The sequence below is a fragment of the Apteryx mantelli genome, chromosome 1 (assembly GCF_036417845.1).
Source record: "Apteryx mantelli isolate bAptMan1 chromosome 1, bAptMan1.hap1, whole genome shotgun sequence".
In the NCBI taxonomy this organism is placed as follows: Eukaryota; Metazoa; Chordata; class Aves; order Apterygiformes; family Apterygidae; genus Apteryx; species Apteryx mantelli.
This window is the reverse complement of record NC_089978.1, coordinates 34,737,578-34,751,857: the sequence shown is the minus strand read 5'-3', so window position 1 is coordinate 34,751,857 and position 14,280 is coordinate 34,737,578.

Here is a 14,280-nt window from a genome sequence, read left to right as displayed (position 1 = left end):
TCCAGATGGATTTGTTATTCCTACTTGTTGCTCCAAGAGATATTTGAAAAAAACAGATCTGCTAGGTCATTTTCTCATTTGGAAAATGACTTTCTAAGTATTCTTTGCTTATTTATGAGTTGCATACTATTCCCATACACCAAACAGCTGTCTTTTGAACAGGCTTGCAGGTAGACTGGAGAAATATCTACTTTGACCTGGACAGCCCAGATTCAAGGCAAGCATAGGAGGTAAGATGGACCAATAAAAGCTACAGTGCTAAGGCAGAATGTTTCCCTAGGGGCATGGCTGGAAGATAAGGTGTGTGCTGTAAAGGTTTGGGTCTAGTTTGTCTGTCTGTAAGCAGCTTCCTCTTTCCAGCCCAGGAACCACTGCAAGCAACAGTTCTGATCCTTTCTGTGTTTGCTCAGCGTCATGCAAGCACCTGGGTAGGTGCAAACTTCTTCCTCAGATCCTAATATCCTTCTGACCGAGGCAGAACCTCAAAATGAAATAACATTTTCATTTTCCCCTGTGAGTTCTGCAGCCAACCCTAAAAACTGTATTGCTGTAACTAAACTGGTAGAAGTACCAAAAACAGATGGGTCAACATTAGTCCAGATTTATGTCCATGAACTTCAGTTACAGCCATATGTATACATGTATTTATACTCTGGCTCCAGTCTCATCAGGTAGTTTAAATTCTTCCCTCCCATGTCTCTGTGCACAGTTATAGTGATGAAGCTTTAATGAGTACATTTTCTGTGAAAATAGGAACTTGATGACATAGGGAAAAGAAACTCTTTCCATTCCCATGTTCCTCAGGGACCTCCAAGGCCTGTTAGGTGTCTACCTTGTGGGGCACATGGTCATCCCACACTTCTGGTTCCCCCTCAAGTCATCAAGACCAGGGGACCTTTCTGAACATGCCCTATCTCTCTTCCAGGGTATGCTCAGCTTCCTTTCCACTGAAACATCTTTTCTGAGTCACATCCTTGCACTGAGCTGGGATGTGGCCGGGGACCGCATCTGGAAACAGGAGCTGAGAAACATGCAAGGATAGTGACCCAAGAAGCATGCTTTATCAGGGTTGATGCTTGCTTTGGCACCCTGTAGCATTTGTCAGTTTGTATTACAGTTTACAGTTTAGTCAGATATCCAGTTGCTTAACTTCTTCGTGTTGTAGGGTCTGGCCTGGCCATTTCTGGAAGGTGAGGGGTAAGATCCTGACAGCATTCCAGAGGGGTGTCCTTCCTGCATGCGAAAGCTGTGCTGCTTATGTGCAGGGAATGATGCACGATGATGTAACTGTCCTGCATGAGATGTCAGTGCTTGACTAGGCGTGGGAATCTGATTGCCACATGCAAAAGCTGTCTCTGTTGTGTTGTGGTGGCTTGCGCGGAGCAGCCCTTACTGTCTGCACCAACTCAGGTTGCTGCCTCCTAAGGCTCAGAAGATGACACAGAAATGCCCTGTGTGTTGTTCTGCTGCAGTAACCATGCTGCCCAGAGGAACCCATTGCCCCGTGGGAAATAAAAGACTTGGGGTTGACTGGAATGGAGGAAACGAGGCACACGCTAGGCTAGACAAGTGCTTTGTCCCTCTGTGTTAGGACATACAGGTCCTTGAATGGGTCCAGGCAAGCTCATCCACAGAAGGCAATTCACATGGCCGCTTAAGTTAATGAGGTGTAAAGATCTCAGTGACACACTCCTTCTCACCAGATCTTCTTAGGTATCTCTTACACTGAGGTATGAAGCAAGTAAAGTGGAAATGGGACATGTTTCCTCATTGTGGGGCATGAAACCCATCTCAGCCCAGACTGGGGGCTGGTTGAAGCAGTGCTGTAATGATGCACCCTCCATCAGCCCTTTCAAGATTAGTAGCAGAAAGCCCCCTGACAAGGGGACATGAAGCAACCTCAGGAGAGGTTGAAAGAGGGAGGAGGACTAGCTAGGGAGCTGGAAGAGCCAGGCAAGCCAGGTGAGGTGATGAATTAATGTGTCATTCCCTGAGCAACTGTGAGGCAACTCCCTGAGCAGCTGCCCTTCCCCGGCAGAGGTGTGTATCTGCACAAACGTGTGTGGATTGCTGGTGGGGGTGAATTCCCTTCCAGGACTCAGTAGATTAGTCAGAGATGACTCAGGTGCTTTGTAGTCCTCTTTGCTCACATAGTACTGATTAGAGGAGGGAAAAGATGGAGCCTGTTGTATTTCTTCTGTGTGACTCCTACTCTTGCGATAAACTGTAAACACTGCACAGGGGCATTTTTTTTCTGGACAAATGTGCCTGGCGGGTGCACACATTAAGCTGTAAATCTAGTCTTTCATAGGAGAAAACGGCTTCATTTATAAGGGTCCCATTAAGCAAGATTCTTTGTGGGGAGACCATTCTCCTGCCCACACGCTGAGGTATCTTGGAAGCAGTATGTAGCTCTTTGAGGACCTATTACTAATGTGAATTTATTGAGTGCTGACAGATGTGCTTGGTGCTTTATGGTCAAATAAGGGAACCCTTGTGGCTGCATATTTCAAGAAAAAACTCCCACCAAAAGATGGAAGCCCTTTTGGTTTAGGGAGGCTGAAAGACACTACTCTGATTTTTGAAACTCTAGCCTCACAGCACTCCACAGCATTGACCAGCTTACGAACCAACTGCTCTCCTTAGCAAAGTGCTAATAAACACTGATGGAAGTAAACAGGGAATCTCTTCTTTGAAATCAGCTAGGTATTATTTGTTAGACTAATTCTGTCTGGCTCCACTGTATCTGAAGAATGCAAAGCTGCTGGGTATGTAGGAACCAAATGCAGTTTGTTTTCATCTGTGTAGCCATAAGAAGAATTTAGCTTTGCATTCTGAAGCCAGTTTGTGGGTTGCAGGTTTTCTTCGGTCTTCTGCATTGTCTTCTCCCATCATCCTGTCCTGCCAAAGGGAACGGCATCTCCTTTGAGTCTGCGGTTGCAAGAGAAGATTTAACAATAGGGGAAGAAATATTTCAAAACTGTTTCATTTTAAGCGATACTTCTAATGCTTTAAACAATACTTCATTGGTGAGAAGTGACAGTTCAGTTAATTGAAGGCTACTCGATTGTAAAAATCTGGGTCTGGGCCTGACACTTCACGGAAAATGAAGGAGAGGAGGCCCAAGTAAACCATACAAACTCACACAGTGTGGGAGTTGGGAGGCAGTAGTTTTTTTCCTTCTTTAAAATGAAACTGCCTACTCTAGAGGAATAGACATGTTTGGAGCTTTCAGACAGTCTGTTCATGAGACCCTTTCTTGGTAGCTCTATGGAGTAAAATCTCACCTAATTCTTCACCTCATGACAACAGCCTTAAGAATACTGACAATATTTAAATCTTCATAAAGGCAAAGAGTCATGTTCCCTTTTTGCTGCCTCTGGCAGGAGAGGTGAGGCACAAAAGGCCCCACATGTAACTATGCTCTTAAAAATTAGTCAGTCAGTGACATGCGGGATGGAGTCCAGAAAACCGTCCTGCTAACCTTTTCCTAATCCTTATGCTTGGTGTGCGATGGTGAGGGCAATAATGATTAAAAGAAGAATCTGTTATGTTTGGGGAGGTGAAATGGCAAAACACTGTTGTTTTTTTCCCCTCCCACAGCTTAGATTACACTATAAAGAAAGAATTTACCCAAAGGCAGATAATACTTAAACCCTTTAGAAATAATTAATAGACATTAGAGTCATTGCATACTACAGAAAACTGCATCCTGAAAGGCCACACAATAACTTTCCTTGTTCGAGTAAAGGATGTTTGTTTAGGGCCTAGCCAGTGCTTCCAACTACCTAATTACCCAGAAATGAGGTAGCTGTGTTCTTAAGGAAGTCAAAAACTCGCACCGATGTGTGCTGGACAACCCCAGCCACAAGGTTTCCACAAAACAACATGCAGATACATTGGCAAATTAGTTTTGCAGGTGGGGGCAGAGGGCCCGTTTGCTTCTGCAAGCTTCTTTCTTTTGCATTTCCTAAGAGGTCAAAATACTTTTGCATTTTATCCAGGGAACCCACTCCTCCTTTTTGAAATGTCGTTTGTTAAAGAGAGGACAGCCGGTGTCTCGGCTCGGGATCTGCTGAGGACTGTCCTCCTCGCCATGCTAGTGACCGCTTTCCCTGGTCGCTCACAGGTGAACCTGGTGCCCCCTGGGGCCCGCTGGGGCAGGAGGGAAGAATGACGACGGCACAGCTGGCAGAAAGAGAGGCCAAACCAGTCCCGACTCCTCCGCTCGCTAAACAGCACCATGGGGGAGGAATGGGAGACATCCGCTCCCGACGTTGTGCAGCAGCGGTTGGGAAACATCCCTTTTCCCCTGGGACTCCCTGGCAGCTGCAGATGTGATGCTGGATCCTGCCTGACTCTGGCACCGTGGCCAGCACAGCGCCTTTCCCGCAGTGCCTCTTCTGCCCCTCACTCCCTGCGGTGCAGCTCTGGCTTGTGCACCTCAGTGGGGTTTGGGATGGGCATGGTCTGTCCGTCTCGGCTGGGATGTAAATAGGGGCTTAGTCGTTCTGGAATGGGAAGCACCTTTCTGGATTTGCTCCTGTTTGCCTTCTACTCACTGGAAGTCGATGAAAAACATTTCTATGAGGCTGTGGCTGTCTAGTTCCTAGCAAGCCATTAATATGAGGAGGACAAAATAAAACCCCAAACCAAAAACCTGGACAGCTTACAAACCTTCTCTATAGCTGAAATAGAGGCTTAGTCTAATACTTCTAATTGGCTGGGGAAGCTCTTACCATTTCCCAGACAGTGACTTAAGTACGTGTAACCACTCTAACTATTATGCCTATTATTGTGCTGTTTTCCTTTCTTGCTGACCATCATGGAGCAATGAAACTACCCAGGTTTGACGTTAGCAACCAAGACATTAATGCCAGAGTACGAATGTAAAAGGCAGTAAATACCCTGCTAATCTCTCCAGCAACAGAGAAGCAATAGCAGCAACTCTTAGCTCCAAAAAGCTCAAGCTGGTGTTTATTAAGGCTTTTTGCTCTTGGACTTCAAGCTATTCTACTGTTTAAATGCGTATATATACATTCTCATCCAAATGGTTCCTTCTGCCGTAACAGGATCCCAGCTGCTGAACTGGGATTATCTGCAGCTCTGACATGTCACTCGACATGCCCCGTGACTCAGGTATAAATAAGGTTGATACATTTTCTTGAATTCTGACTGTTTAGACTATTAGGTTCTTCAGTTTTAAAGGACTCCTAATTCTCAATGGCATCCCACATAGTGAAGTCCAAGCTTGCTTCAGACCTCTGGGGAAAATGTAATATAGAGAATAAGCCACAGAGCTCCCAGGAATAAAAGGTCATGCTCCTGTGACAGATAATCAGGCATTTTGCCAGTGAGTTGTTAGGAAGGTAGTGAATGTTGTCTGTATTCTCTTAAAAATGCCTATTTTTATGATTTATGTCATTTAATTATTTTATTTCTACCTCTCCTCAACTGCTCCTCAGCCTCCTCAGTTATTCCTAGTAACCTCAGTAAAACTTTGTTCATTAGAAGAAAAATTAGGAACACTGAGGCTATATTTTCATCCTCACACTGCTTCAGCAGCTTCTCATTTGTTTCAAGAAACATTTCAAGCCAGCTTTCACCTGGCTGGACAAGGACCCAGCAGGACTGTCATCACTGACCATGCAGACTGCCCTGTGAGAGCAAAGCACAAACAGTGAAAATTTGCAGGATAGCTGCAACGCGGTTTGCTACAAGGCCAAATTATTTTCTCCTCAGATCCAGCTTTAAGATTTCCAGACAAAAAGAAGCATTGACGAGTATGATTTAGCAGCATTAATATAGTAAGGCAAGCATTCATCTTGCTCAGTTTTAGGCCCTTAGCTGAGGTTGCTGAGCTAACAGGGTATTTTAGGATCTCCAGGGAGTGATTCATATCTCTGAGTTGCTGCTTGGATGTGCCTCACCTTCTCCTTTGGCTATATAGGGAATATTGAAAGCTCCTAACTTTGGCATCTCAGCTAGGTGAGATGACTTTGGCAGGATATCACACTTGCCTTCCCTTCACTTGGTCACTAAAGTTGTTCACAGCGAGGATCCCATACTCACCCTCAATGCAATGATTTACTGGTTTTCACCTTATCCCTCTAGTTTCTCTTTACAATTTTTAATTCAATCCTGCACTTCTTTGAGAAATAATAAAAGATTCCAAATAGTTTATAGCAAGAGCTTATACCTTTTTGCTTTAATATTTTAGCATTCTCAAAAATAAACTAGATATCTTTTTCTCAAGCTTCTGTAGCAAGTTAGTTCTGTTTAGAAACTACTGCTTTTATTGATACCTAGTAGTGAAAACATCTGGTCTTGGGGCACCAAGCTGCATACTTTTCTTTCAGCATGGTTGTTACGTCGCAGAACCAGAAACACTCCCTTTCTCAGCGGCATCCCTTGAAATCATAATCTCTCCGCAGGACCTCTCCACTCATGGGTCCAGCTAAGCATCAGTGGAGTCCCCCCAACACCCTATTTGCAGAGCAACTTTTAGGAGCATGGGTACACTCAGGTGGCTTTTCATGGGGAAGATTTCTTTCCCCTCGGCAGGGGTCTGTCCCCAACCCTCAGCCCACGCATCTCCAGAGCAGTCTGGCATCCTCCTTTCCCAGCCCCATTCCAGCCCAGAGCCAGAGCCTAGACTAAACACACACCTGGCCAAGGAAACAGCTGGAGTCTCAGTCATTTGCCACTTAAGACTCAAAAAACAGGCATGTTTGTATACGAAACAAATGCTGGACAGTGCTGCCTGCCCCTCCGCCCCTGCTACACGTCTATGTTCAGTCTCTCCTTGAGAGCTTTCGGAAATGGAAAACAAAGATTCAGACTGTCTTGGATCCAGGCATGGAAGCAAGGCAAAATGACGTCTATAAACATCCAGAAAATAATGGCATCATTTAACTTTCAGCAGAAGGCTTATTTATCTCTAAAGAAATTACACCAAGTGTTTCCATCCAGAGCAGAGCTACGGAGTATATGTAAAACTATGACAGGAAACTTTTTATACACAAAAAGGGATTGTAAATTTCTGGTGTAAAGTTATGGGTTGTATTCACGAGCAAGTCTGATGGTTCTGCTTTACATCCACCAGAGATTTGCCCTTTACAGTCATTCGAAGTATATATGTTTAAACAGGTTGGTATAAGTGGGGAAAAGCAGCGTGTTCCTTCACTGCAAGAGCCAGAGGGTGTGGGGTGGATGGCAGGGGGAGGCAGGCCCATGCCCTGCGTTCCCAGGGTCCCCGCTTGCCACCCCAGGAGCTGCATCGACAGCTTTCCACACCAGCAAAGGAGTACAGATCAGACGTGCCTGGCTGGAAGTCAACTGGCTTCACCGCACAAGCTGCTCTGAGGCTAACGCTGCACCACAAAATAAAGAGCAGGCTCAAGAGAAAGCCTAAATTCATTGAGACCAAGGACTCTCCACTGTGTCACAGGCTGGTGGGCTGGTTCACATATCTGCGTTGTGCTCAGGAGCAACCCAGCTGGGTGACCAGGCTAGCTCCAGCCAGACCACACTACAATGTCCTTGAGCCTTTCCTTCCCCAAATCCCCCAAGCTTGGCTGAAGTCAGCATCCCAGCGTGCACATGCATGCTAGCCATGCAGAGGGTGATCAACTCAGGATTTGCAAACAGTCTGGACCTTGGCTTAATTGACAGTGCAGATGCACCTTTCCTCAGGCACGGTGAAGGTTTCCAAATAGGTGGAAATGGAGAGTGCTGGTGAATAATCTTCAAGACAAAGATCTCAATTCTCATCCCGTTTACTGTGGTCTGTTAGCAATAGAGAACTCTAGGACATGGCTCCTGGAAACCCATTCACTAAGATGGTGTCCCAAGCTAGTGAGGAACCTGTCCCCAACATCTTCTGCTCCAATATGAAGGTACTGAATGTATGGCAGCATCTGCGGGTTTCTCAGACACAGAGGGAATTCTTGGCAGGAAAGTGTAAGAGCAAACCAAGGACAACTCTAACACTAAAAGCTGACCAGACCTCAGATTGGCCATAGGATAGTGGAAATGTCCCAGATGCAGGAACAGACAAAAAAAATTGCATTTCAAGAATCTCCAGGTCCTCCCTCTAAAATGACTTCCATTCGCATACAGCAGCAGCAAAACCCCATTTCCTAACACTGAGATCAATGCATGTTTGTTAGGGATTCCTGAGCCCAAACCACCCAAGCCCTATATCTGGGGTGGGCAACAAAGCAATAAAGTCAGGACTCTGTGAGGCAATAAGAGGGTGATGTGAGAAGCAGCGTTACAATTTCTGGATGAAGTCTGAGTGGGTAAGCATGCAAGGTGTTGAACGTGTTTCTACTGAGTCATCTTGACATTGAGGACTCTACAGAAGGGGTGTAGACATGCTTCAGATGAGACTCTCTGGAGTCAGGTCAGGTGGATGCCCTGTGCTTCACTCTATAAGCATGAGCGGGTAGAAGAGACAGTGAGATAGAGGCAAAGGCAAAAGGGAATCCTGCAGGGACAACAAAGCATACAAAAAGCACATGCTTTGGTGGTGATAAGGAGCTAAGGAATGCATCTGCCTGGCTGGAGAGAAATTTGATGCCAATAAATTTTAAAAGTGCATTTACCTTTTCAGAATGGGTTTCCCTGTGCTTTCCGGGATGTGTGCAGTGTTTTTATTTAAGAGCAATGAATCCTCCAGATTTCTTGGAAATTCAATTATTAGAGTGACACTCAGAGGCCTACATTGACTATGAGCTGAACACAAACACAGGCAGATAATAAGATGCATTTCCTGCCCTGAAAAGGTTGTGATCCAAATGCACAAGACAGAGAGTGTAGGAAGAGATATGGAGGCCAGGTGAGCCCTGTGCTAGCCCAGCCAATGGGATGTTATAGCCAGGGACAGAAGAGAGCTCTCTTAGCGCAATAGCACAACTACAACCCCCATTGCCTTGTCAGGAGAACTTGATGGTTGAAGTATGCAATATATGGCCTCTGAACTTCTTTGCAATAGATGGTAAGTCTGGCATTACAACTCCATGTAACAATGGCCAGGCAGTTTTAATATTTATTTACTGGAAAATTCAGGGTAGCTAAACAAATTAATTGAGGCACTTCTATGCAAAGGACATGATGCATCTACAGAAACCCCTGGGAGCCCTGTCGCTGCTGTACATGATGCACCTTAGCAATACTAGCAAGTACAATCTTACAGGGTCCTTTTGATTTAGGGATGGCTTATCAACCCTGAATTATAGCATAGGAAGTGAAGGACCAGGAGAGAAAATGATTCTTTTTAGAAATCATTTAAAACAAAGCTAGGTCCTTCTTTCATCTATTCTGCACTCCGGGTTAGTTCCTCAGGCCCTTGATGTAATGTTCCTGTCTCTTCTAAACGCTTTTTTCAAAATGCTTGCAAAGCAAGCTTTATCCCCCCCCCCCCCCCACTGTAATTAAGCTTGGAGATTAGGGACTGAAACTTTTGCTTATGCAGGTGCAAGCCAGTGCAGTCGAAGGGAAGTGACTTGGGTCTTGGCACTGCCACGATTTGCTCTGTTGTGCAAACGGGATCCCAGTACACAGCAGGCTTCCCACTCGTCATTCAGTTAGTGGTTTGTCCTGGGCTGACCTGGATGTAGCAAGTGAGAAAAATACCAGATGAAGCCTCATTTAGTCCTAGGTTCTCTTTTAACTGCTAACCAAGCCGCCTCTGTACCAGCATGTCACATTGAGAGGATGTGGACAAATATATCTATGCTGAGGAGTGGCAGAGGCTGTAGTCTGCATTTAGAACTGCTGAGTTGCGTGTTTTTCTAAGCTGGCTAATTAGTATGGGTTTGAAACCAACGGCTGCATCTAACTGACAAGGCAATATGCCCTTCACCAATCCCTTGAGATGTCAGGAGAATTGCTTCTTTTGAAGTGTGCCCATTAACTCGTTCCTCTCTGCCTGCTTTGATCTGTTCTTCTTCTTTCACTCTGCACTTCTTTTCTGTCTAAGAAGAGCATGGAAAAAAAAAATACTGATTTGCAGCCAGGTCTTCCTCCCTCGCCCTGATGAAATGCATCACTGGGTCTTCTGTGCTAGCTGAAGCAGATGTCGCAGTTACACCACCCTGATCACACGCAAGATGCTGGGGAAAAGGCAGCACTATGGGTCTCCCGAGCTGCAGCTACACAAAGTGTTAGCACTGGTGCAGCAGTGAAAAGACACTGTTGGAGATACTGAATTGCTGCAGATGCCTCCGTTCTTCTCCAGGGCAGCATAGAGATCACAAAGAGACAACGATACATCGAGTCACAATTTTCCTCCCAGGTTGTTCCCCTGGGCTCTGGATTAAGCTGGAAATTGATGACCTGACCTTTAAACGGGAAGGAGGATAGAGTTTTCTGACAAGATCCAAAGTGAGATGCTGGTGTGCATGTAGCCTTATGTCCAGATGCCTGTGTTATTTCCCCACACAAAGTTTGTTAACACCTGACCAAAGCAGGTCAGACTCCAAAAGTAAATGGTATTTTCTGGGAAAGTAAAAAAAAATACTGCAATAAATATACACAGATACTGAGGACAAAATTTTGCCCTCAATATTTGAAGGGCTCTCTGCAGGGGTAGGAAATTTTTGTGCACTGGTCAGCTTATTCGAGAACTGAGGAGTTAAATGACAAATTGGCAAATGCAGCAATTAGTCTTGGTATCAGTGGCAAATCTAGCCTTTCATAGGAGTCAGAAGTGATTTCAGTGTTTAGGTTGCACTTGAGATATGAGAAGCATCCGATTGCAAGATAAGTGTTTGTTTTTGACATCTCCAGAAATATGCTTGAAGAGACTCCCTTTACTCTTGCGAGGGTCTGTTTGGCACTTGAAGGGACTCACTAGCACTTCCAAACAGGGATGCCTCTATTTTGACTTCCATGTTTAGGGAGCAAGCTCAGTAGCTTTATTTCAGGAGTGCTGAGCATTTCTCCACATTATTTACAGGTACTGCAGGCTGCAGATGTTTAGGACTTCACAAGGTCAAGTCATCTGGATTTAAATCACTGCAGCATGGAATTAGAATCCTATTTTGAGGCACTGATATTTAAAAATTTTGCTCCAAGCCAGCAATTGTCTGCAGTACCATACAAAAAAAAAAAAAAAAAGAAAGGAGAGACAGAAAGAGAGCAAGGGAGCGAGAGAGGTTTGGCTGTGCGGAACATTATTACACACTGTGCACCAAGAGGAGATAATTTCAGGGATAAATGACCCTGGTGACTGATTTCCCCAAATCCCAGGATGTCAATTTGTATTTTGAAGGGATCTACTATGTATTTCAGAAGACTGATGTGAAAAAATAAGTCAGACTAAATAAAAAAATAAATCAGACTAAATAAGTGTTGCTTTGTTTTCAAGGTAGAAGAGAAAGAAAGAAAGAAGGAAAGGAAGGGAGGAAAAAGGAAATTAAAGTATGTCCTCAGAGGGCACACCAGAGTGTCCTTACCTCAGCAAATGCTTTGGCTTAACTTCATGACTGAATAATCCTGCTATCTGATATATAAACTCTATTCTGCTAAACTCTTGCCCCTTTTCACAGTACTTCCCTGTGACACTGTATTAAAGTAGGTTGCTGCAAGTATCCTGCATGCCATGACTCCAAATGTACCAGTTAATTACTGAGCCCTTTAAACCTGCTAACAAGACGAGCCTTGTTCTTTCAACCTATTGCTTTTTGCCAAAAGAAGAAAAAGAAAAAAAGTCTGTTGGGCAAATAAATCTTTCCAGAGAAAACAGATTTGTTTCCAAGTCAGTCAACTGTGCTGAACTGGAAAGGAAGAAATGTTTTTTTTTCCAGGATGAAAGCAAAACAAGATCTCTCCCTGTTTACCCTGTCTCACCCATTTTAAAGAAGGTCAGTTTAATTCCTTCATTACTTTTTCCTGCTGTCTTATTTTTCTTGAAGTCTCCTCTTCTTTTTCAATTCCATTGGCAAAGCCCTGCCTAGTTGGTCCAACATAAGAGTGCACTGTGCTTTGCTCTTCACAGCCATGTGAAGATGTTGAATAGAGCCAGGTGAACTGTAAGTCTCCAGAGTTTGTGCTTTCTTTTTTGCTTTCTCCGTGTTCCTGGAATCAGAAAAACATAAATCTAAAGAGCTTATTGTTGATTTGGTTTCCTTGTAGTGTGTTATTCATTAGGGATACTTCAAAACTCATGAAAACAATCACAGTTTCAGACTTACCTCCGCCCTATGTGTTGTGCCACATGGAAATGCAAACCCTTGCACAGACCATTTTTTTTAATACTGATGCCTGGCACTGAATTCAGATGAAAGGAATGGCAGCAGAACTGCAAGGCAAGCTGGCTGAGGTAACCTGCCTTCAGATGGCTTTGCTTGTACAGTACCCAATGTGGCTGGGAACCCACACCCAAGCAGGGTCTTACAGTGTGACTGTAGTAGAGATAATACCACAAGACCTGGTATACACGCCTTTGAACATGATGAGCCAGAACAAAGAGTTTTTCTGTCTTCATAGCAGGTAGCTTTTAAGTTTTAATTTGGAGGGAGCTCTGGATACCTTTGGGTGGGTGACAACAGCTCAGCTCCAGGCAGTAAAGGCCATCAGGGCTGCTTACACTTGCTGGACAGCGTGCAAGGTGTGTTTTCCCTGCTGGAGAGCCAAGAGGCAGAGTCAGGCATACATTTTTTTCATAGTTAGAGATTGTAAGACAGGGTCATTGGATCAACTAGTTTGACCTCCTAGATGGCACAGGCTGTAAAAACTCCCTCTTAACTAAAGGCGAACGTGCATTCCTGAATTTTCTTGTAAGTGTTTTTTTGTGTGTTGTGTTTGTTACACCAGTTTAATCTCTTTTACCCTCACATTCACTTTGTTGACTTTGGAGCATCAGCCTCAACAGAAGTGCCTGAAGGGAGGTACATAAGTTACCTGCTGATTTGCAGGTTTTAGAGCAAAGGCTCAGAGACACGGTGAAGTGTCCATGCCTTATCTTCAGCCTCTTCTGCCATTGAATTACCTCACTTGTGCCTCAGGCTTTGGGTGTGCAGACAGTTAGGCAGCTTAGCTGGGATGCAGGGAGCTGTTACGTGAGGACTCAGGCACAGTAACCTGATCATGTGCCTGAGCCCAGACTGCGGCTGGGCAAGTCAAGAAGCAATCCAAGTTCATGTAGTACATGCACCAACAAAGCTAGAAGAGCCACCATGGTTAAAGGCTGTGCGTAAAACCCTCCAGCAGTGTATTTATTCCGTACCAAGACTCAGTCCTCAGTCTGGCTTCTGGACAAAGTCATAGCCCTGTTGTACCATAAAATGTGCTACTTTCATGAGTAGAAAACAATAGGATATAATACATAGCAGTGCCTACTTGGTTCCAAAGCTCTGTTAATGAAATGAGCAGCACTGTAATTTATTTATTTTAGTGCAATTCTAGTCCAAGTGTCAGCGTTAAGTGCAATAGCCCTGGCAAAACAAACCAATGCTACCTCATGCTCTCCTTTGGTCACCAGTCTGGTTTTACCCACCGCCCTGCAGCTGCCAATATTTTTGTTTCACTGTATTGTCCTTCCTCTGCCCAGACACCAGAAGATGAATCAAGCTTTTTGCTTTCTTCTGACTTTTGTGGCACATGAGGCGGCTCTTTTGACACCCACTTCCCACCAAAAGTGTTTTCATTGTTTCAGGGCTTTTTCCTCTCTAAAGTGATACAGGCCTTTCCAAAGTTGCGTAGGTGTTCCTGCCAGATGGAAAGCCTCATAGGATTAAGTCATCTGTATATTTCTAGGCAAAACACCAGCCAAGGAAGCAACAGAGTAGGTTTTCTTGGAGTGCTGCCTTTCCTAGGGACAACATCTCTGACAGGGGCAGATCTACACACCCCCACCACATGAATTTCTGCTAGAAGTAATTGCCTTGGTGGCACTTTGTTCATACTGGATCATATGATGAGACCAGCTGGCCTCAGACTAGCAAAGCCATTTGAAAATGCTACCTATCTCATCTTAGCTCAAGCACCCACTGCTGGTATGTGAACCTCTTTTGGGGGTTTTGGGGAGTTGCCATTTTGAGTCATTGTAAATACTAAAAAATGTATTTTCAGCAAACCAAATAGAGTAGCTGTGAAAATCACCCTACTCCCATTGAAGTCAACAGGAGTTATTTGAGTAGGAGCAGATGGCACCTGCTTTTTCTTTATAACCAGTGTTTATTCATTCACTCTCGAGGCTCCTAAAATCTTTACACTGTCAACCCTTCCCAGCATAGATCTAGTCTAGCCCACATGAAAGCAACATTTGCCAGC